The following is a 20,132-nucleotide window of genomic DNA, read 5'->3' as shown; positions in this document are numbered from 1 at the left end:
TGGTCCCATGCCTGTGGTCATCAATGCTATGCTCTGCTTACATCCAGGATATTATATTAAAACTCTCTGTGTTTCCCACCTTTTTTAATGAAAGAAGTTGCCAGATTTCAACAGTAGGCACTTGGTAAGCCTGTTTCTGTGATTTCTGGATGAAAAAGACAAATTGTTCTACCAGAGTTCCAAGAAAGAAAGTGCTTATTCACATCCTATGAATCCACTTCCATCCATATGCTCCCTCCTTCCCTTTGAAACCTGACCTGCTTACTCTGATACACACATCATACCCACACACAAACCCACACATACTCACACATGCCTCTCATATTCATAAAACTACATGGAAGGTTGCTGAGATCCCGGTAATTCAAAATTATATAAAATCCAAGAGAGAAGTCTGTGTGAATGGGTGTCAGTGTTCATATTAATACATAATGGTAGTCATATATATATATATATAAATATATATATATATATATATATATATATATATAGTATATATATAAATATATATATAGTATATATATAAATATATATATAGTATATATATAAATATATATAGTATATAAAAATATATATATATAAAAAAATATATCATATATATAATATATATAGTATATATAAATATATATAGTATATATATAATGTTATGTTTTGCTATATTAACATACTATTCATAAATATTTCCCAAGTTTCTTCCTTGTCTTTATAATTACTGTCTTAGTAACTACTACATAATATTGCAATGGGTTGATGTATCATATTCACCTTATTTATGGTCAAACTTCAGACATTTTAATTTTAAATATTTACGATTATAACTAAGGCTATAATGGACATTTTTGCATTGCTTGCTGTAGCATGATTTCTTCGGGATACATATCATAGAGTGAAATTATTGGGGAAAAGGATATGAAAAATGCTATAGTTCCTAATAGTAATTTTCCTGTTGTTTTCTAAAATAGGTGATACAAACTTTTTATATCATTAGGGGTGTGAACATGCCAATTTCACAAGAATTTGCTCAATAGTATGCTATGATTTTAATGTATGCTGTTTGTTCTACTAATCTGTTGGGTGTAAAGTGTTATAGAAAATTTTCTTAATTTGAAATTTTGTGATTGGTAGGAAGCATAAACATTTTTCAAAGAATTTACTTAATGTGATGTAAGTGTTACATTTACTTTTTATGTGATGTACATTTTTTATAGTCTTATATATTTGGTGTCTGTGGATTTTTCTCATAAATTTAATGAATTCTTTAAATGGTATATATATTAACCACTTATATGCAATATTAGACATTTGTAGACTATAATAATTTGCTTTCATGAAATGTCCTTTGCCCAACTCTTGACAAGACCTACTTATCATCATTCAGCTCTCTGTTCAATTACCATTTTTTTAGAGAGAGTAGCCCTGATCCATCTATATATAGTCAAGGGAGAAGAGTGGGTGAGAACAAGACCTTTAGAGCCAGAGTATCTAGGTCCAGATCTTGGCTTACCACTTACTATGTAGCTTTGGGTGACATATTAAATGGGGAAAATGATGATATCCACCCTTTAGGATTGTTGTGAATATTTAAAAAAATTGATATAAGCAAAGTGCTTAAAACCATGCCATCCAAAAGGAAAAAATGTAAAGACATAGCTATTTTTATTTAGGAGTATAATATCAGAAGGCAATGGAACTGAGTTTTTAATGGGTGGAGAAGAGATGAGAAAGTAAGCTCGGACTTTCTTCCCAATCTTTTCCCAGACCTAGCCCTGCTGGTATGGTTCTTTTTGATGCTTCAATGAACATTGATCAAGATCTTCTACATCAAGTGACTATGACAAATTATTGTGTCCAGGGAAAAAATGTTCTTAAAAAATGAGTTCTCCAGAGGCATTGATTTGGGGGATAAAATATAAATATGCATATTAAATAATAGCATGCCACAGTGGAAAGAACATGAATTTTGGAGACTGGTTGACCTGGGATCAGATCCTGTCTTCACTGTGGGCTGGTTGTGCAGCTTTGATCAAGTCGTTCGATCTTTCTGAGCCTCATCCGGGCCCTGCTGGCTTGACAGGAGAGTTAAATAAGTTGACATAAGTATGTAGTGCATATGGATCATAGTAGACATTCAATACCCTATAATAATTGTATCAAAAGGAGGGTGGGGTGATTATTCTTTGAGAAGTGGAATTTCTGTTACTGCCTGATGAAATAAAAAATAAAATCCTGTGGGTTCAGACAACAGATGAGTTTTAACAGATCCTTAAGTGACAGATTTAAGGGTTAGAGAGAGACCCTCAGTTGGGATAGCATGACATGAACCTACTTTTATGGGCATATGCAGGCATCTGGAGAACGTGGGATGAAGATCATGTACTTGGAGTGAAGTGGATGGCTGAGGCATAGGAGTGATGGAAAATGAGATGAAAAGGGAAGGCTGAGCTATAATGGTGAAAGGCCAAAGGGTTACTCTCAGAGATGCATTGCAGTTATTGAGATTCTCCTCACTTTTATTAGATCCTTTGGAACCAGAGAAAAGGGACATTTAGAAAGCACAGAACGATTTGCTAGTGGTTAACATAAAAGATGCTAGCATTGTGATTTATAATGCATTGAAGAGAGATCATCTTAATTTATCCATCCCCTGGAACTTGAGGCAAGAATTGTTCCAGAGAAATGCTTTGACACATCCATGGGACAACTGTTTGAACTACCTAGATTAGCAGCATCACATTTGTTCAGCAGCAGCATCACCTATTATTTATCAAGCCCTTACTCTGTACCAGGTACTCCGCCTAGTGTATTCTGTGCATTACCTCATTCAGTCTTCTCAATAACCCTAAAAGCAAGTGCCAATTTTATTCTCATTCTACAAATAAGCAAACTGAAGCTTAGAGATATTCCATAGCTAGAAAGTGCTGAAGCTACCTTTGAACACAGGATTGCCTGTCTCCAAAATCACTACTCTCAGCAGTCTCTAACACCAGCTTTACTATCTCTTTGTACAACTATTATTCAATCACTGCCCTCTCTCCTTTTTTCCCCATGTCCTCAAATGCATTGCATTTTCTTTCTGTCTCTCTCCCCTTCTACTCTTGCCCTTGCCCAAGCTTTCATTTGTGAACTCAATGCCTCAACGTTTATGGAACACACACAGTGTGCCAAGTGCTCTATTAAGTGATTTTACTTCTCCATGTTATTCTTTCTCCATAATGCCTGACATGGCACTAGAAATGAACTCAATAAATACATAATCTTGTTAGGTGTGGTCTAGTGCCTCAAGGAATTGAATAACTACAGGATATTTTGACTAAAATTCCCAGAGTTGGGATGCACTCATGCCTGCTTTCCTTCCTCTCCTTCTTTCCCTCCTTCCTCTTTTCTTTCCTTCCACAAATATTTGTCATATGAATGTCTATATCAAATACTTTGCTAAGTGCTAGGGCTACAATAAAATACACAGAAAGGCAAGTAAATTTAATTAAACACTTTTATGATCCAGGACCGGGCTGCAATGGACATCTCCTGGAGGCTGTCGCTCAATACTTGCCCCTCTCTCAATAATGAGTAATATAGTGCTTGTCACTGCTGCCCTTTAAAACTCCAAATAGAATGAACTATGGACAAGAAGGGCAACACCAAAGATTAAGTGAGGGGGAAAGGGAGGGGGCCTGTGGGTAAATCTCATCCATTCCATTCTATCCAGTGATCAGATATTTTGAAGCAGGGGGCAGGTAAGATCCTGTGGTCATCCTTAAAAATCATGATCTGAGAGGCAGAGTTGGAGAGGGTGAGCTTTTGGAAAACCATGGGAGCTAGATGGGACAGTTCTGGTGATAAAGCAGTGTCTGAGTGTGTCCAAGTGTTACGGAAGAGGCATTTGTGTCTCCCCAAATTTCGTATGTTGAAGTCTTAACCCCTAATATCATAGTATTAGGAGGTAGGGCCTTTGGGAGATAATTAGGTTTAGACAATGTCATAAGGGTGGGATTAGTGCCCTTAGTAGAAAAGACACCAGAACTTCTCTCTCCACCCTGTGAGGACACAGCAAAAAGGTGGCTATCTGCAAACCAGCAAGAGAGCCCTCATTAAGAACTGAATCTGCGCCGGGCGCAGTGGCTCATGCCTGTAATCCCAGTACTTTGGGAGGCCGAGGCAGATGGATCACCTGAGGTCAGGAGTTCAAGACCAGCCTGACCAACATAGTGAAACCCCGTCTCTACTAAAAATACAAAATTTAGCCAGGTGTGGTGGTGGGTGCCTGTAATTCCGGCTACTAGGTGAGGCAGGAGAATCGCTTGAACTCAGGAGGCAGAGGTTGCAATGAGCCAAGATTGAGTCATTGCACTCTAGCCTGGGCAACAAGAGCGAAACTCTGTCTTAAAAAAACAAACAACAAAACAAAACAAAACAAAACTGAATCTGATGGCACTTTGGCATTTTGATCTTGGACTTCTCAGCCTTCCAAAACTGAGTTATAATTTTTGTGTTTAACCACACAATGTATGGTATCTTGTTACAGCAGCCTGAGCTGCCTAAGACACCAAGTTTCTCTAACAACATGACTAAATGGCTTCTGTGAATGACTGATAGGAGCAGGCAGCACCCTTTTTTCCTTCTGGCTGGGGTGGTAGAAGATTAACAGGATGCCATCCCACCTTGCTCACTTGGGGAGAAACAGTGTTTTCCAAATCAGACACATGTATGTGGGGAATTTCTCATGGAGATTAGGCAATGGATCTAAAAAGGTACTCTCCTCATGCCTGACCCTAGCTCATCCCATGGAGCCCTCTCTATTGTGAATCTGAAGGCTTAGCAAAAATCCTCAGATTCACAATATTTTCTCAAAACATATCAGAACATCTGCAATGAACAGGTTTCTATGTTAGACAAAGTGGATTAATTTTATTATAAACAAAAACCACCTTCAAAAGAGTATTCATTGTTGGTTTTTGATTTTAAAAAGTAAAACTGCTTTCATGAGTTCCCCAATTCCCAACTGGTTGATTCAATGCATTACAAGAGAGGAACTCAGCATCCCTGGCTCATATTTTATCAGCCGTAGCAGGACATGGAGTTTGGATTTGGGGAATCAAAGCACTTTCAATTTCCAGTATCAGAAACTCATTTATTTATTAAATGAACAAATTGAGTATGCTTAACCCCATAGGAAATAGAAATGTTACTTTCTTGTTCCTTGTCACCCATTAATAAATAGTGCACATTTGTGTAACAGTAGGATCAGTAAGTTAGTTTTGGTCTCTTATGTAAGCCATTTCATGGAAGCTTTTCAGTAGTACATTATTGCTTTCACCTTATTTTCAGAGATATCCTGGGAATAACTGAAATATGGAACTGTTTTATTATGTTAAAAAGTTTAGTTAGCAGAAAATGCAATATAACATGTATGTCACACAAGCTTATAGCCTGCCTACATATTAGATATGATAATTCCAGGGTAATTTCAGTCTGTAAGTTTGTTTTTCTCAACCACATTATTTATCTTTTATTCTTATCCGGGATGAATGTAAACCTTTTGGGTTTTTCTTCCTCTTATCCATTCATTCAGAAGATATTTACTGAGTACCTATCTATGCCATGCAGTCTCTTAGAGAATGGGAATACAGCAGTGAACAAGATAGGTAAGAGTCCTGCTGTTAGGGAACTTAAATTCTAGATTAGTGCTGTCCTGCAGACATTAAAAAAATTATTTTTTATTTTTGTGGGTACATAGTACGTGTGTCTGTTTATGGGATACATGAGATGCTTTGATACAGTCATGCACTGTGAAATAAGTACATCATGGGGAATGGGGTAACCATCCCCTCAAGCATTTCTCTTGTGAGTTACAAACAATCTGATTATACTCTTTAAGTTATTTTAAAATGGACAATTATTTTTGACTATAGTCACCCTGTTTTGCTATCAAATAGTAGGTCTTATTCTTTCTTTCTTTCTTTTTTTTTCCCATAGCTGTTAACTACCTCCACTTCCCCCCAAGTCCCTCATTACCCTTCCTAGCCTCTGGAAACTATTCTTCTACTCTCTGTGTCCACGAGTTCAATTGTTTTGATTTTTAGATCCCACAAATAAGTGGGAACATGCAGTGTTTGCCTTTCTGTGCCTGGCTTATTTCACTTAACATAATGCTCTCCAGTTCCATCCATGTTGTTGCAAATGACTAGATCTCATTCTTTTTACAGTTGAATAGTACTCCATTGTGTATATGTACCACATTTTCTTTATCCATTCACCTGTTGATGGAGACTTAGATTGCTTTCAAACCTTAGGTATTGAAAACAGTGCTGCAACAAACATAGGAGTGCAGATATCTCTTTAATATACTGATTTCCTTTCTTTTGTGTGTATACCCAGCAGTAAGATTGCTGGATCATATGATATCTCAGTTTTTAGTTTTTTTCAGGAGCCTCCAAACTATTCTCCAAAGTGGTTGTACTCATTTACATTCCCACCAACCGTGTACACCAAAGATTCCCTTTTCTCCACATCCTCATCAGCATTTGTTATTGCCTATCTTTTGAATAGAAGCCATTTTAACTGGAGTGAGATAATATCTCATTGCAGTTTTGATTTTCAATTCTCTGATGATCAATGATGTTGAGCACCTTTTCATATGTCTGCCATTTGTATATCTTCTTTTGAGAAATGTCTATTCAAATCTTTTGACCATTTTTGATTGGATTGTTAGACTTTTCCCTATAGAGTTATTTGAGCTCCTTCTACATTCTGGTTCTTAATCCCTTGTCAGATAGGTAGTTGGCAGATATTTTCTCCCATTCTGTGGGTTGTCTCTTCACTTTGTTGATTGTATCCTTCACTGTGCAGAAGCTTTGTAACTTGATGCGATCCCATTTGTCCATGTTGCCTTTGGTTTCCTATGCTTGTAACTATACTCAAGAAATCTTTGCCCAGACCAAAGTCCTGGAGATTTTGCACAATGTGTTTTGTAGTAGTTTCATAGTTTGAGGTCTTAGATTTAAGTCTTTAATAATTTTGACTTTTATTTTTGTATATGGTGATAGATAGGGGTCTAGTTTTATTCTTCCAGCAGAAGTTTCTTTGATGATGGAAATGTTCTAATGTGATTAGATTACATTAGGAAATGATTTACTGTTCAATGTAGTATCCTGTAGCCCCATGTGGCCATTGAGCACCTAAGCTGTGGGTAGTGGATAGAATTATTTGACTTCAATACATTTAAATTTAAATAGCCACATGAAACTAATGGCTACTGTATTGGACAACACAGTTTGGTAGGAGAGGCTGACATTAAAGAAGTAGATGCAAAACTGGTTGGGCACAGTGGCTCATGTCTGTAATCCCAGCACTTTGGGAGGCTGAGTCAGGAGGATCACCTGAGGTCAGGAGTTCGAGACCAGCCTGGCCAACATGGTGAAACCCCGTCTCTACTAAAAGTACAAAAATTAGCCAGACTTGATGGCAAGTGCCTGTAATCCCAGCTACTCAGGAGGCTGAGGCAGGAGCATCACTTGAACTGGGGAGGCGGAGGTTGCAGTGATCTGAGATTGCACCATTGTACTCCAGCCTGGGGGACAAGAGTGAGACTTCCTCTGGGAGAAAAAAAAAAAAAAAAAAAAAAAGCAAATATAAAACCAAGGCAGGTACTGTGGAGGAAATAAACAGGTGATGTGATGGGAGTGGTAGAGGAGGTTGGCTTCAGGGAGGGGTGTCAGGACAGCCTCTAGAGGAGAAGAAGCCAGACTCATGAGAAGCTGAAGGAAGAGGATTGCAGGCAGAGGAAACAGCAAGTGAAAAGGCTGAGCCTGGGATTCTTCAGAAGTGCACTGAATGCACTGACAGCTGTCCCTTTCCAGGCCCACATCGAGGCTGGAGGCTTCTACTTTGGGATGGCAAACTTTCTCATCTAGGGGGACCTCTTCTGCGTGGGAGCATGCGTTAGGCTCAAGAGTGACCAAAACGACCCTGCTGAGATCTGCCCCAGGTGAGCGGCCATCTCTTCTCTGCACAGCAGCTGGTGCAGTAGCTGACCTCATGTCCTGGTGCCTCCAGCCACATTCTTTTAGTTCTCATACCCTAGGTATACACAGGCAGCACAGTAGCTGTTTGCTGCCTAACCTAGTTTCTGCATGTAAACCTTTTCTGATTTCTCTGGGGATATAACTTACTTCCACTCTTTGACTCTTTTCTTTATCCACATTCCAATGACTATGACTTTCCTGTCTTTCTACCTCCTTCACCCAATTTGTGTCCTCTCATTTGTTCTGCTCACCAGTTTGCTGACTCTTCTCCCTTCAGCATCTCCCACAAGGCATATATGTGTTTCTATTTCTAGTGTTATCTGTCTATAGCACCACAAAGCACTTGAAATATAAGACATTTGATATTTGAGATATAGCTGGCCTTATTATTATTATCTCTATCATAGTTATCATCACCATCATCATTCCAACTTTTAAAGATGAGAAATAAAAATGAGGCCTAGGGAGATGTAGTGCCTTGCTTTAAGTCACCAGCTGGTAAATAGCCCAGCTATGATGTCTGACTCTGAATTCAATGCTTTTCCAAAGTACTCTACCCATCTTCCTCATCATGTTACTTCAGCCCATTGAGCTGGTCAGTAATTGAACTGCCTTTCAAGTTTGAGAACTTGAGGAACTCAAATAAATTGTTTCTTTTCCCTGTTTGAGAAGACCTGCAGCTTCTCATTTTTCCATACTCACTCCTATGGCCAGAGTCAGTTACAAAGATATTGTATTCTGAATAATTAAGAACATGCTTTGTTATTTTCAAAACTTTTAACTGAAATTAAGACACTAAAAAAAATTCTCCTAGAGGATTCTAGGATCTCAAAATGTATTTTTTAATAGACTCCTTGAGCTTAAGAAATATTGACTTGTGTTTGTTTATTCTAGTTCACAATCCTGTTTAGAGAAGGCTGACCCTTGCTGCAGCGATCTTGACTAATACCTACCAGCCCCACTATCTCCTATTGTAAATGCAGTTCCAGAATTTGGAAGAGAGTAGGTTCAGGGGGCTAAAAAGAAATCCTGTGGGAAAGGCAAAAACAGGTCTGTGGAGGTGAGGGCTTCTAAGTTTTTTGCTTTCAAAGCTGGGCTGTGCCTGCCTTTTCTTCTCCACATCAGGAGCCTGTGGTTCACAGGAAGAGGGTTTAGGATCACGTTAATCTGGGCTGTTGGGCCTCAGATTGCAGACCTTAAGAATAAAATAAATGAAATATTTTTATACGTCTCTCCTAATTCTTTCATAAACTTTGAAACTGAAAACCATCTTGGGAGGAAGGCACTGTCCTGTAAGCCCAAGAGGTGGTGCTTTGCAGGGTTTACATGTGTGGCCTCTGTAATTCTGACCACCTGGATTTGAAGTCTGACTCTACCCCTTTGCCAGCTACATGAGCTTGGGCAAGCTCACCTCTCTGTGCCCCAGCAATGGCATTTAGCAGGTAGAATTTTTCAGTATTAAATGTAGTAATATATGTGAAATACACAAGTAGTTGGCAAATGGCTGCTATGATTTTTATCATTCCTGAAAAAGTTATAGATGCTATACAGTGTAGGAATGTCACAATCATTTCTTTTTTCTGAATTGAATTAAATCCAGCGTTAAGCCCTCATTCACTAAGATTGGCAAATTTGTCCAATAGTAGGCAATTTTATGGATCTTCTCACCTCTTTGTATCCTATACCTACCTCCAGACTTAGCCCAGAAGATGGAGAAGGGCCTGGTCTTCAGTCTGTGCTGGTCCCACTGTTTGCCTGCCATGCTGAGAGCTGGGCCTTTCCTGTCTGTCCGGTACTGCCGTGGGGTCCTATCACCTGGCCCAAGGATCCCATGCTGCCATCCCCACTTGAGCCACTACCTTTCCCCATCACACTGTATCACATTCAACTGAAGTCCTGCTCTCTGTGACCATGGAATCCTAAAACCCCAATCTCGGACCCCCAAACTATCTCCTACATGATTAACACCTTGACCTTCTCTAACCTCAGAACCAGACAGCTGCCAATCCCTTCCTGTAGCGCAGGCAGCTTTATCCTCTTGATGAGACTCAACACACTCCAAACAGGAGCAGAATGCCAAATTCTGCACATTTTATGAGGAAGGTTATGGTAAATATTTGAGCTTGAATCCTTTAAGACAGAGATTGGACTCCCCAGTTTGGGCCACAGGCTCACTACAGGATTATCCAGAATAATTCACACATTTATGTTATAGCCCCTGTAGGTATTTTAATTTTTAAATACTAGCATTAACAAAGCCCTGAGTGGAGGTTTTCTTTAAGCTTCAGTGCTCTAGTTACCCTAGATTCTCATGGTAATGCCTGTTTTTAGGTTTCAAGACACATAAAAAAATTAATTACTTTCCAGGGCAGGGAGTCCATAACTGTAAACACAAGGCCTGGTTATTTTTCTTAAAAGAAGAAAAATAAATATTATCTCATTCTTGTGAATGGAGCAGTGAAGGCATAGGACAGAGACACATATTATAAAATAATTTCAATATTAAATTATAAAGCATCCTGATATGTTAATTTTTTACAGAAAAGAAGTCTGAATTATATATTAGTGACTTTCCCCAAATTCATTGATAAATAGCAGAGTTTTTAATTCCATATTGCCCCTCTTTGCTGCAATAAATCTCCAGCAAATGGAGACCCTTAATGATAGATACTTCATTACTTATGGAATTAATGATAGACATTTTAGTTTGGGCTGTTAGAATCTTGGCATTGAGCTCTGTACCATTTTGTGCATGTCCAGAAAAGAAAACTTTTTTTGCAGCATCAGGCAATTGATATTTTCATGAGATTATAATAGTTCTCTTTTAAGGTAACCCTGCCTTGGTGGTTTCTTTTTTTTTTTTTTTTCTATCTTTCTTTCTCTTTACTCTTCTGATATTTCCACAGACAGTGATTATTATTGATCTTCTCTATCACATGTGGATATTTTGTGGTGAGACTCTCAGATTTTTTCTTTTTTTTTTTTACTAGAGATTTATCATGCAGCTTGTATAAATTTTCCATGCTGAATTCCACTAACCCCAAATCCAGGTATGTAAAAACACATTAATTTGTAAGAAGCAAGAAAATTGCGTTTTAACTCAAAATCTAAGTCTGAACACTGCTGAAATAAAATGGGCTTTAAAAATGAGTTGTTCAGTTGGATGTATGTATCTGGTAAATAACAGATGAGAATGCTTATAATCGGAAATATGTATTACTTCCCTTTGAAATGTTTTATGGAGAAGACCTTTGATCTTTATCGTTTGTTCCCTGTCTCTGCCTCATCTTTCCCTTTTCTATTCATTCTACGAATGTGTCTTGATCATCTTGTGAAGGTGCTAACAGATTTGAACTTGATTCTGTAGGTAATAAGGAGCCAGCCACTATTTTAAAGCAAGAACATATAACATCACTAGTCATCAGGGAAATGCCAATTAAAACCACAATGCAATATCACATCATATCTGTGAGAATGGCTATTACCAAAAAGACAAGATAAGTGTTGGTGAGAATGTGGGGAAAAGGAAACCCTTGCACACTCTTCATGAAAATGTAAGTTAGTACAGCTGCTATGGAAAAGAGTATGGAGCTTCCTTAAAGTATTAAAAATAGAACTACAATGTGACCAAACAATCTCACTTCTGCTTAATACATATCCAAAGGACATGAAATCAGTAAGTGAAAGAAATATCTGCATTCCCATGTTTATCGTAGCACTATTCACAATAGCCAACATATAAAACCAACCTAGGTGTCCATCAATGAATAAAGAAAATGTCTTATACTGTATATGCACAATGGAATACTATTAGCCTTAGTAAGAAAGAAATCCTGTTATTTGCAGCAACATTTATGAAGCTGGAAGGCATTATGTTAAATAAACCAGACTCATAAAGACAAAAACTGCAGGATCTCATTTATATGTGGACTGTGAAAAAGTCAAACTCATAGAAACAGAATAGAATGATGGTTACCAGAGGCTGTGGGGTGGGGAACTGGAAAGATGTTGGCCAAAAGTCACAAAATTTCAGTGAGATAGTAGAAATAAGTTCAAGAGATCTACTGTACGTCATGGTTACTTCTATTAATCACAACATATTTTATATAGAAATTGCTAAGAGAGTAGATTTTAACTATTCTTATCACAAAAAAATAAGTGTAGGTGTTCATGCATGTGTTAAATACCTTGATTTACCTATCTTACAATATATACATCTATCAAAACATCATGTTGTATACATCACTATATGCTATTTTTATTTTTCAATTAAAAAATAAAGAAAATAAAGCAGAGGCATAATATGATCATGTCCACTTCTTAGGATTGCAATAATATCAATGGAAAACAAACTAGGATTGTTGATTCTCTAGGCTTTGGGACTGGTACCAAGGATAAGAGAAGGGAATAAGGGCAGACATATGAAGAAACCACAGGTGATAAGAAACTGTGAGATTCATATTGAGTACTAAGTGGGGATGTACTGGCAGAGAATGATAGCTGAATGAATACTAGGGAATAAATGGTGTCAGCTAATACTCCTCCCACCCCAAACACTGGTGACACAGATATTCTCTTTCTTGTTCTCTCCCCTGAAACTGGTGCTACTTGGAAAAGGCTTTCATTCCAGCTTGTCTGCCCTGGAACTCTTTGTTCTCTGGTTTCCGTAGTTGCAGAATCTAGCAAATTGAACACAGTCCCTACAGAGCACTGAATTGTGGATGTTAAAATTTACGATGGAGCAATTTGGTCGTGCCCTGTTCCAGAAGAAATGGAGACATTTAATTTTTCACGTGCTTCAGGGGCAGCCACTTGTTATGACTTCAGATCAAAAGGTGGTGCAAAGTTAGTTTTAAATTATTTTAACATGTGCAATTGGAACACTGAGATGATTTATGAAAACAAATGATCTGAGTTGGCACTAAGGGGTTTTGAGACTCATTTTTCAGCCATTTATTTTTAATCTCTCTGAATATCTTCAGCTCTGCTGATACCAACACTCACTTCTGAAGCCAACAAGCCGTCTGCTTATAAATACTGAATCAACTGGTAAATCACATTAATTTGATTTTGTTCATTCCACTCAGCTTTTAAGAAGGTAACATGCCTTTTAGGCTGCACAGACCTTGGTAATCTAAATAGGAGCAGACCTGACAAAATCTTAATTAGATGTAGACCAGGGCTAAGGTTTGCCACCCCTTGGAAATAGTGTTGTTCCCAAGGGGCCCTACTCAGACGCTGGTGCATTCTTGGGGAAGTAGGGCCTCATGAGCCCATTTTCTTTTGAGAGACCTTACAATAAATTCCTTACAGGGGTCTCCTTTGTGTTACTGCTCATTCTTCTGTCTGGGGAATACTCTGGCTTAATCACAGGTGAACATAGACACGAATTTCCAGGTACATTTATACTATTTCTCTGATCAAGGGACTGGAGCTAGAAGAAGTGAAAGAGAAGCAGTACAGTGGTTAAAGATGAACTCTGAGATGGCAGAGATGGGTCAGATTCCTACCACTGCTTTAAACCAGCTATAGACTCAGCCTAATTTTTAATCTTCAAGCCTCATTATCTTTACTTATAAGTTGAGCTTAATATATTGGATTTATTTTATGTCATTATTGTAAAAGTTAAGACAATGTATAAAAAGTGCTTAGGCCAGTTCCTCACATACTATAAGAACTCTATAATAATGTATATATTATCATGTATTCCTGTTCATGTGACGTTGAGAGGTGACAGAAGGCTCTCTACTTCCAACATTTCTTGTTAGTGCTATTTTAACAATAAAGAGCTTTCCTAGGTTTAAGGAACTAGCATTTAATTATACTGAGTGATATGCAAATATATGCAAATAATGAATTTCTATAGGTAGATACACATTCCTGAGACTGACTTTATTTGAATGTAACATGGAATCAAGAAAAGGGGCTTAAAACTTATCAACTCTGGTGTAGTTTTTTTTAAAGTCACAAAATTGTTATTTGCTGACTTGTATACATATCTTTTATTTGAACTCACCCTCAATTACAAGACTTATATATCACTAAGAGTTTTTTGAAGAGAGAACAAAGAAACATTTCACTAGATGCATATTTTGATTGTAAGGTAAATTCTGATTTCGTAAATATTAAAATATGGGGGGAAACCAACTTATAATTGAGGAACGATCTGTCTACTTAGAAATACTGGTATTTAGTATACATAAAAATATGTACCATAAACATGATTCTACAACTCTAAAAAAAAATTCTGTAACTTCCTTTTATCACTTAATACATCATAGACTTTTGTTCGATTCTATGTATATATATATATAGATCTATCCAACTATACGAACTACTACTCATAAGTTCATAAGTTTAATATATATATGTACCATGTCGATTTGATCATTCTCTTATTGATATTGTTCAACAGATATTTTAAGCTTTTATTGCCATGGACTCCTTTAAGAATCTGTAGACCTTTTCCCAAAAGGTTTTCAAGAACCCAAGATTTGTATACATTTTCAATGACTTCATATTATCCCTGGGGTTCACCCCTAGGCCCTTCCACCCTCTGTCTAGCCTAAGATCCTTAGAGCCTCTAAACTCTGCAATTATTATCTGCCATAAAGAAACACACATGAAAACAATAGTAAACTATAAAACAGAGCTTTATTTTATGTTAAAATTAAGATATCTTAGTTCTAAACATTCCGATTGCAAAATTCTTAATACATTCATTGAATAAATGATATGTCATTTATGAGGATTCCTGCTTTGCTGAGCCTGAAGCATGTGTACAGTCTGTCTATTCGTTAATATAAAAATAAACTTTATGTGTTAACTAGAAAGCAAAGTCAGTTGCTAAGTGAATTTCATATGAGACATACAAATCAGTACAGACTCTGCTATTCTAGGGTTTAACTTTCAAATTTTTGTTTAGAGTGTCATGTATTTGAAAATATCATTAATAATAGGTAACATTTATTTGATGATATTATAGCTAAGAATAGCTAACATTTATGGAGAACTTGATATGTGTTAGACCCTTTACTAAGTACTTTAAATGTGTTGTCTTATTTGGTCTTCACAACATCCCCAGGAAGTGGGTGATTTTATCAACCTAATTTTACAGATGGAGGAACTGAATTTCATAGAGATGAAATAAGTTACCCAAAGTCACACATCTAGAACATTCTGGAGCTGGGAAACAGACCTACTACTGCCATGTTTATGGCTTGCCCTCCAGTCATTATACAGATAGGAATTTTCAGATGACAACAATATCAAACACATTTTTTTGAGATTTTTGTTATCATGTTAGCTGCTCTCCATATGGCCTTAACTTTGCAGATTAAAACAAAAAATATGAACAGCATCAAAAAGGAAAAATAAATTCCAAAATTTGTCTTCTTGCTTTTAAGTTCAGAGACCTTCAGAAGGAATATTCAGAAGATAGCAATTTACATTTGAGGGATGTCAAATCTCTGAAATCTCAAACTAAATTTTGATGTTAGGAAAGGTGAAACTTCTGGAGGAGCATCACCCATTGGGAAGAGACAGAGACAGGTAGTGGGAACATGGTGGGCTAGCCTGAAGACCCTGCCTTGCATAGAGTGTCTCTCACCTCTGTGGGCTTTAGTTTACTTCCATAAAATGGCAGGCAGGGAGAAAATTCAATATCCACTCATAGTTCTCAAACTCACATCTCCTCCTACCTATCATTTCTTTTTCTTTTTTTTTTTTTTTTAGCCTACCATTTTACAGATAGTTTCTGACAGTTGGTCCTTCATCGCTAATCTCCACTCTGCTTCTCCCTCTGCTTTCTTCCACATTTGTTCAAGGCATTCTCAGGGATGTATTAGGAAGACAGCACGGTGATTTCTGGCTCCCTTTTTCTTTTGCTCTAGCTACTACCCTTGCCCAGAATGTCCTTTTTGCTCCATTCTTGCTATACAAATCCTATCTATTCTTATAAATCAGCTTAAATCTAGTAAGGTCAACCCATTTGGGAGAAATATCTGTGTAGCTTCCGAGACATTGAAGGGAGAAATTTTAGCCCTTGTTGACCTCCCTTCTCTGGAGCTTGTAGAACACAATTAAGTTGTGAATTCTACTGAGTTTATTGCACTCTTGTTTCATATGTGATTATCTTATTCCTAAGAAGATTACAAAATTTTTAAGCCAGGGCCATGTTTTAAACTTATAACACCCACATAACATGGTTAAAAGCTACGACAGTCTCACTCAATGAAATATACATGCTTGGCTATCTTTACTTTACACTGTCCATATTTTAACTTTTATACCTTTATGTCTCATATGAGAAGTTTGAAAAAAATCTCTCTGAATATACGACTCAGGAAATTTTAAGGAGTATGCTTTTTCTCTGAGTATGTGTCGTTTGCATATAGAAGTATATGCAGGTTGAAAAGTCACTCATTCAAACAAACCTTTGATCTCCTTTGTATATTTGCAATAGAACAAATGGTCTTCAGTTTTTTCATGAAACCCATCTAAATTTCATTGTGTAAGGAGAGAAAGAAGACAAGTGGGACAACCATACAGAAAGGTTCTGAAAGGTCAGTTTCAGAATTTTCACTTGAATTTCAGTGCTGGGTTTACTGCCCATTGGAAGAAGGGCTTCAGTTCCTAACGTGTATTTGTCTGCATCCCAGGAGTTTTTATTTACTTAGGCTGCTTTCTTTGCAAATGGTGATTCATTTAGCTTAATCCTTGTCAAATCACTGGAGATAGAATTGAAATGTAAATTTTCTTCCTTTATTCCTCTTTCTTCCTGTGGGGAGAAAGGCTGGGAAAGGACTACATACTTTCTCCCCAACACCTAATGTTGAAAACAAACATGACAATAAGCTCCCCTCCCTTTTCCCCTTCCTTTCCTTCCTTTTCATGCCCTTCTCTCCATTCCCTTCCCTTCTTTTTCCCCTTCTCTTCTCTTGTCTTGATTTTCTTTATTTTATTAATAAGGCACACAGTCACATTTCTTGCAATTAAATGACTCAGATCAAAGAGATTAGGTAACAGTCTTTGAATATGATTTAAGCTCTCAGTGGCTTTTCCATTTCATGGAAATGGTAATACCTAGAAGTTTACTGCTTCTAGGTATTACTTTGAGTATCCCTTGGCCCTTTGAACCTAAGGAAAAGGACCCTTGGATTAGGAGATGAGTTACTCTTTGAGGTTACAACTTCTTATACTCGTATCAACTTCAGCTTTGCCCATGTAAGGAAAAAAGAGGTGCATCGCAAGGCTGCCAGTCACTTGTGATTTTTCAGGGTGTTCCCTGCTTACTGGCATTCAGCTAAAGAGTTAAATAGGGAGGAAATCCATCCCAGTGCTCCATGTGCAGCCACTGCTTCCTAGTATGAGGGGATGGAAACCAAGGCAGGTAGGGGTGAGACCTTTAGCTTTCCATAGCTCAAGAGCAATTCCTGCTCATCTCGGGTGTTGCTCCAGAATATAATCTTAGGCGATGTAGAATCAGAATCTATGACCTTTTCTTAAAATCTGGAGTCTTCTGGGATGAATTGTAACAGGGAAAAAAGGTATAAAATAAAAACACTCTAGCTATCAAAGATATTGAATGTGCCTGGTGCCAGGCGCTGTAGTAGAGTCTGGGCAGGCAGAGATAAATTAAATATAACCAAGGTATGTTCTCTCCAGAAACTCACAGCTTAGTGGATGGTGCAATAACTGATGAATAGAAGACTGTCTAAAGAACGGAGGATGTGGCCGGGCGCGGTGGCTCACGCCTGTAATCCCAGCACTTTGGAAGGCCGAGGCGGGCGGATCACAAGGTCAGGAGATCGAGACCATGGTGAAACCCCGTCTCTACTAAAAATAGAAAAAAATTAGCCGGGCACAGTGGCGGGCGCCTGTAGTCCCAGCTACTCGGGAGGCTGAGGCCGGAGAATGGCATGAACCCGGGAGGTGGAGCTTGCAGTGAGCCGAGATTGCGCCACTGCACTCCAGCCTGGGTGACAGAGCGAGACTCCGTCTCAAAAAAAAAAAAAAAAAAAAAAAAAAAAAAAAAAAAAAAAAAAAAAAAAGAACGGAGGATGTAACATTTGAGCTGGGCCTCAAAGAATAGGCAGGAGTTTGCTAGGTGGAGAAAGAGGTGAAGGAAAATATTATAGCTTTAACTCTTCAAATATGCACAATTCTCTGTATTTCCCTTTGTCTAACATCCTAGGAAAGTTATATTTTTCTTTCTTCTCTTTTGCACCAAAGCCCTCCTTGTTAAAGTGTACCCCAAGGACACCTGCTCATCTGCTCAGAATCACATAGAATGCTTTTAATTAATTAATTAATTAATTTTTATTTTGAGTCTCACTCTGCCACACAGGCTGGAGCACAGTGGTGCAATCATAGTTCACTGCAGCCTCGAAGTCTTGGGTTCAAGTGTTCCTTTTGCCTCAGCCTCTAGAGTAGCTGGGACTACAGGCACATGGCACCACACCCAGATAATTCTGTTTTTTTTTTTTTTTTTTTTTTTTTTTTTTTTTTTTTTAGAGACGAGCTCTCACTGTGTTGTTCAGGCTGGCCTCAAATTCCTGATGTTAAATGACCCTGCGGCCTTGGCCTACCAAAGTGCTGGGATTGCAGGCATGAGCCACTGTGCCTGACCGCGTAGACTGTGTTTTAAAATGCAGAGGCTTAGGCCCTATTGAAGACCAACTGAAATGGAATTTACAGGGGTTGGGTATAGGTGTTTGCAGAAATGCAAAGGTGGTGAGAGTTTTAAGCTATTTCCATATTTTAAAGCTGTTGTCATATTGAAATGTCACCAACAGAGTAAACAAAACTGACTTTTGGTCAGGTGGTACACTTAATGTCTGCTCCTCTTCCCCAATGGCCCTGTTAGTAAATTCCACAAAAGTACGCTACCAAACCACAGTGCCACAAACTGGGGGCTTATAAACTACAGAAATTTATTTCTCACAGTTTGGGAGGATGGGAAGTCCAAGATCAAGGTGCCAGCAGATTTTGTGTTTGGTGAAGACCTACTTTTAGGGCTGTCTTCTCACTGCACCCTTAGATGGTAGGAACTAATGAGCTCCTTTGGGCCTCTTTTATAAAGTCACTAATCCCATTCATGAGAGCTCTGCCTCCCACAGGCCCTACCTCCCAGTTCCATCACCTTGAGGGCCAGGATTTCCCCATATGAGTGTAGGGAGTGGATATAAACTATGTGATCATAGCAGGTGTCCTAGGCAGCTTATCAAGTACTAATCTGCAGACCCACTCTTGAGACTTGCTGTCTAGCTGCCTACTCTGAGTACACAAAGGACACTGAGGTTCAGAAGGTTCAGAAAGTGGCCACTCCCTTATTTTTCAAATAAGAAAAGATTGACGATGCAGTCATACCCAATAAATACTGCATCGGAAATTACATTTCTCCAGGTGCCTACTGTGCCCGGTCTCTATAGGACTGATTATAAATGGAACAGCCTCCCAGATTGTTTCTCACAGTTTAGGTTATAAGTTCTCTGCATTATAAACACTTCAGAATGTTTTCTGTAGAAGCATTTCCACTCAGCACCTGTCAGATAGTGGCATGAAGTGGTAGGGACTCTTCAGTGGAGCCAAATTGTCCTAAGTAGGTCATCATTAACCCTCTTTTGTGAAGAGAATGGCCATATCAGTAATGAATTAAAGTCATAGACAGATTGAAATGGGGAGTTTTGGGGATTTTTACATTGCATGACCATTGCTTCTTATGCTAATAAGTTTGCTGTGTGTTGTATCACAGTAAGTTATAACTGCTTTTTAATGCTTTACATGCAATTTTCATGCTTCTATCTCTAGAACAGTGATATCAAGTGGGGGCAATATGGCCCCTGCAACACTTGGCAATATCTGGAGACATTTTTGGTTGTCATAACTGGGGATGGGGTGCTATTAGCATCTAGTGGGCAGAAGCCAGTCATGTGGCTAAACATGCTGCCTTGCACTTTACAACCTCCAGTGACAAAGAATTGTTTGGCCCCAAATGTCAGTAAAGTCAAAGCTAAAAAACCCTGCTATAGAGTCAGGATTCTTTATCTAGGGGTCTTATTCTAGAGGCTAGAAGTCAATGGATGTGCCCCTCTGAAAATTTGTGCAAAG

At 38.1% G+C, this 20,132-nt stretch overlaps 1 protein-coding gene and 1 long non-coding RNA gene across 6 annotated transcripts in view; both read left to right on the top strand.

The window, feature by feature from the left end:
- Positions 1 to 20,132, top strand: part of KCTD16 (potassium channel tetramerization domain containing 16) — a 313,427-nt gene that overhangs the window by 173,086 nt on the left and 120,209 nt on the right. The window lies entirely within an intron of this gene.
- The window catches only part of LOC126957268 (uncharacterized), a 40,484-nt gene continuing 29,206 nt past the window's right edge, over positions 8,855 to 20,132 (top strand). Inside the window, exons 1-2 of one of the 2 annotated variants that reach the window (XR_007726705.1) lie at positions 8,855 to 12,856; positions 16,486 to 16,585. This is a non-coding gene — a long non-coding RNA (uncharacterized LOC126957268). Of the gene's footprint in view, positions 13,071 to 16,485; positions 16,586 to 20,132 lie in introns of both variants that reach the window. The other variant, XR_007726706.1, reaches the window with a different exon arrangement.

This window comes from Macaca thibetana, chromosome 6 (assembly GCF_024542745.1).
Source record: "Macaca thibetana thibetana isolate TM-01 chromosome 6, ASM2454274v1, whole genome shotgun sequence".
Classification (NCBI taxonomy): Eukaryota; Metazoa; Chordata; class Mammalia; order Primates; family Cercopithecidae; genus Macaca; species Macaca thibetana.
This window is presented reverse-complemented; position numbering and strand designations above follow the sequence as displayed.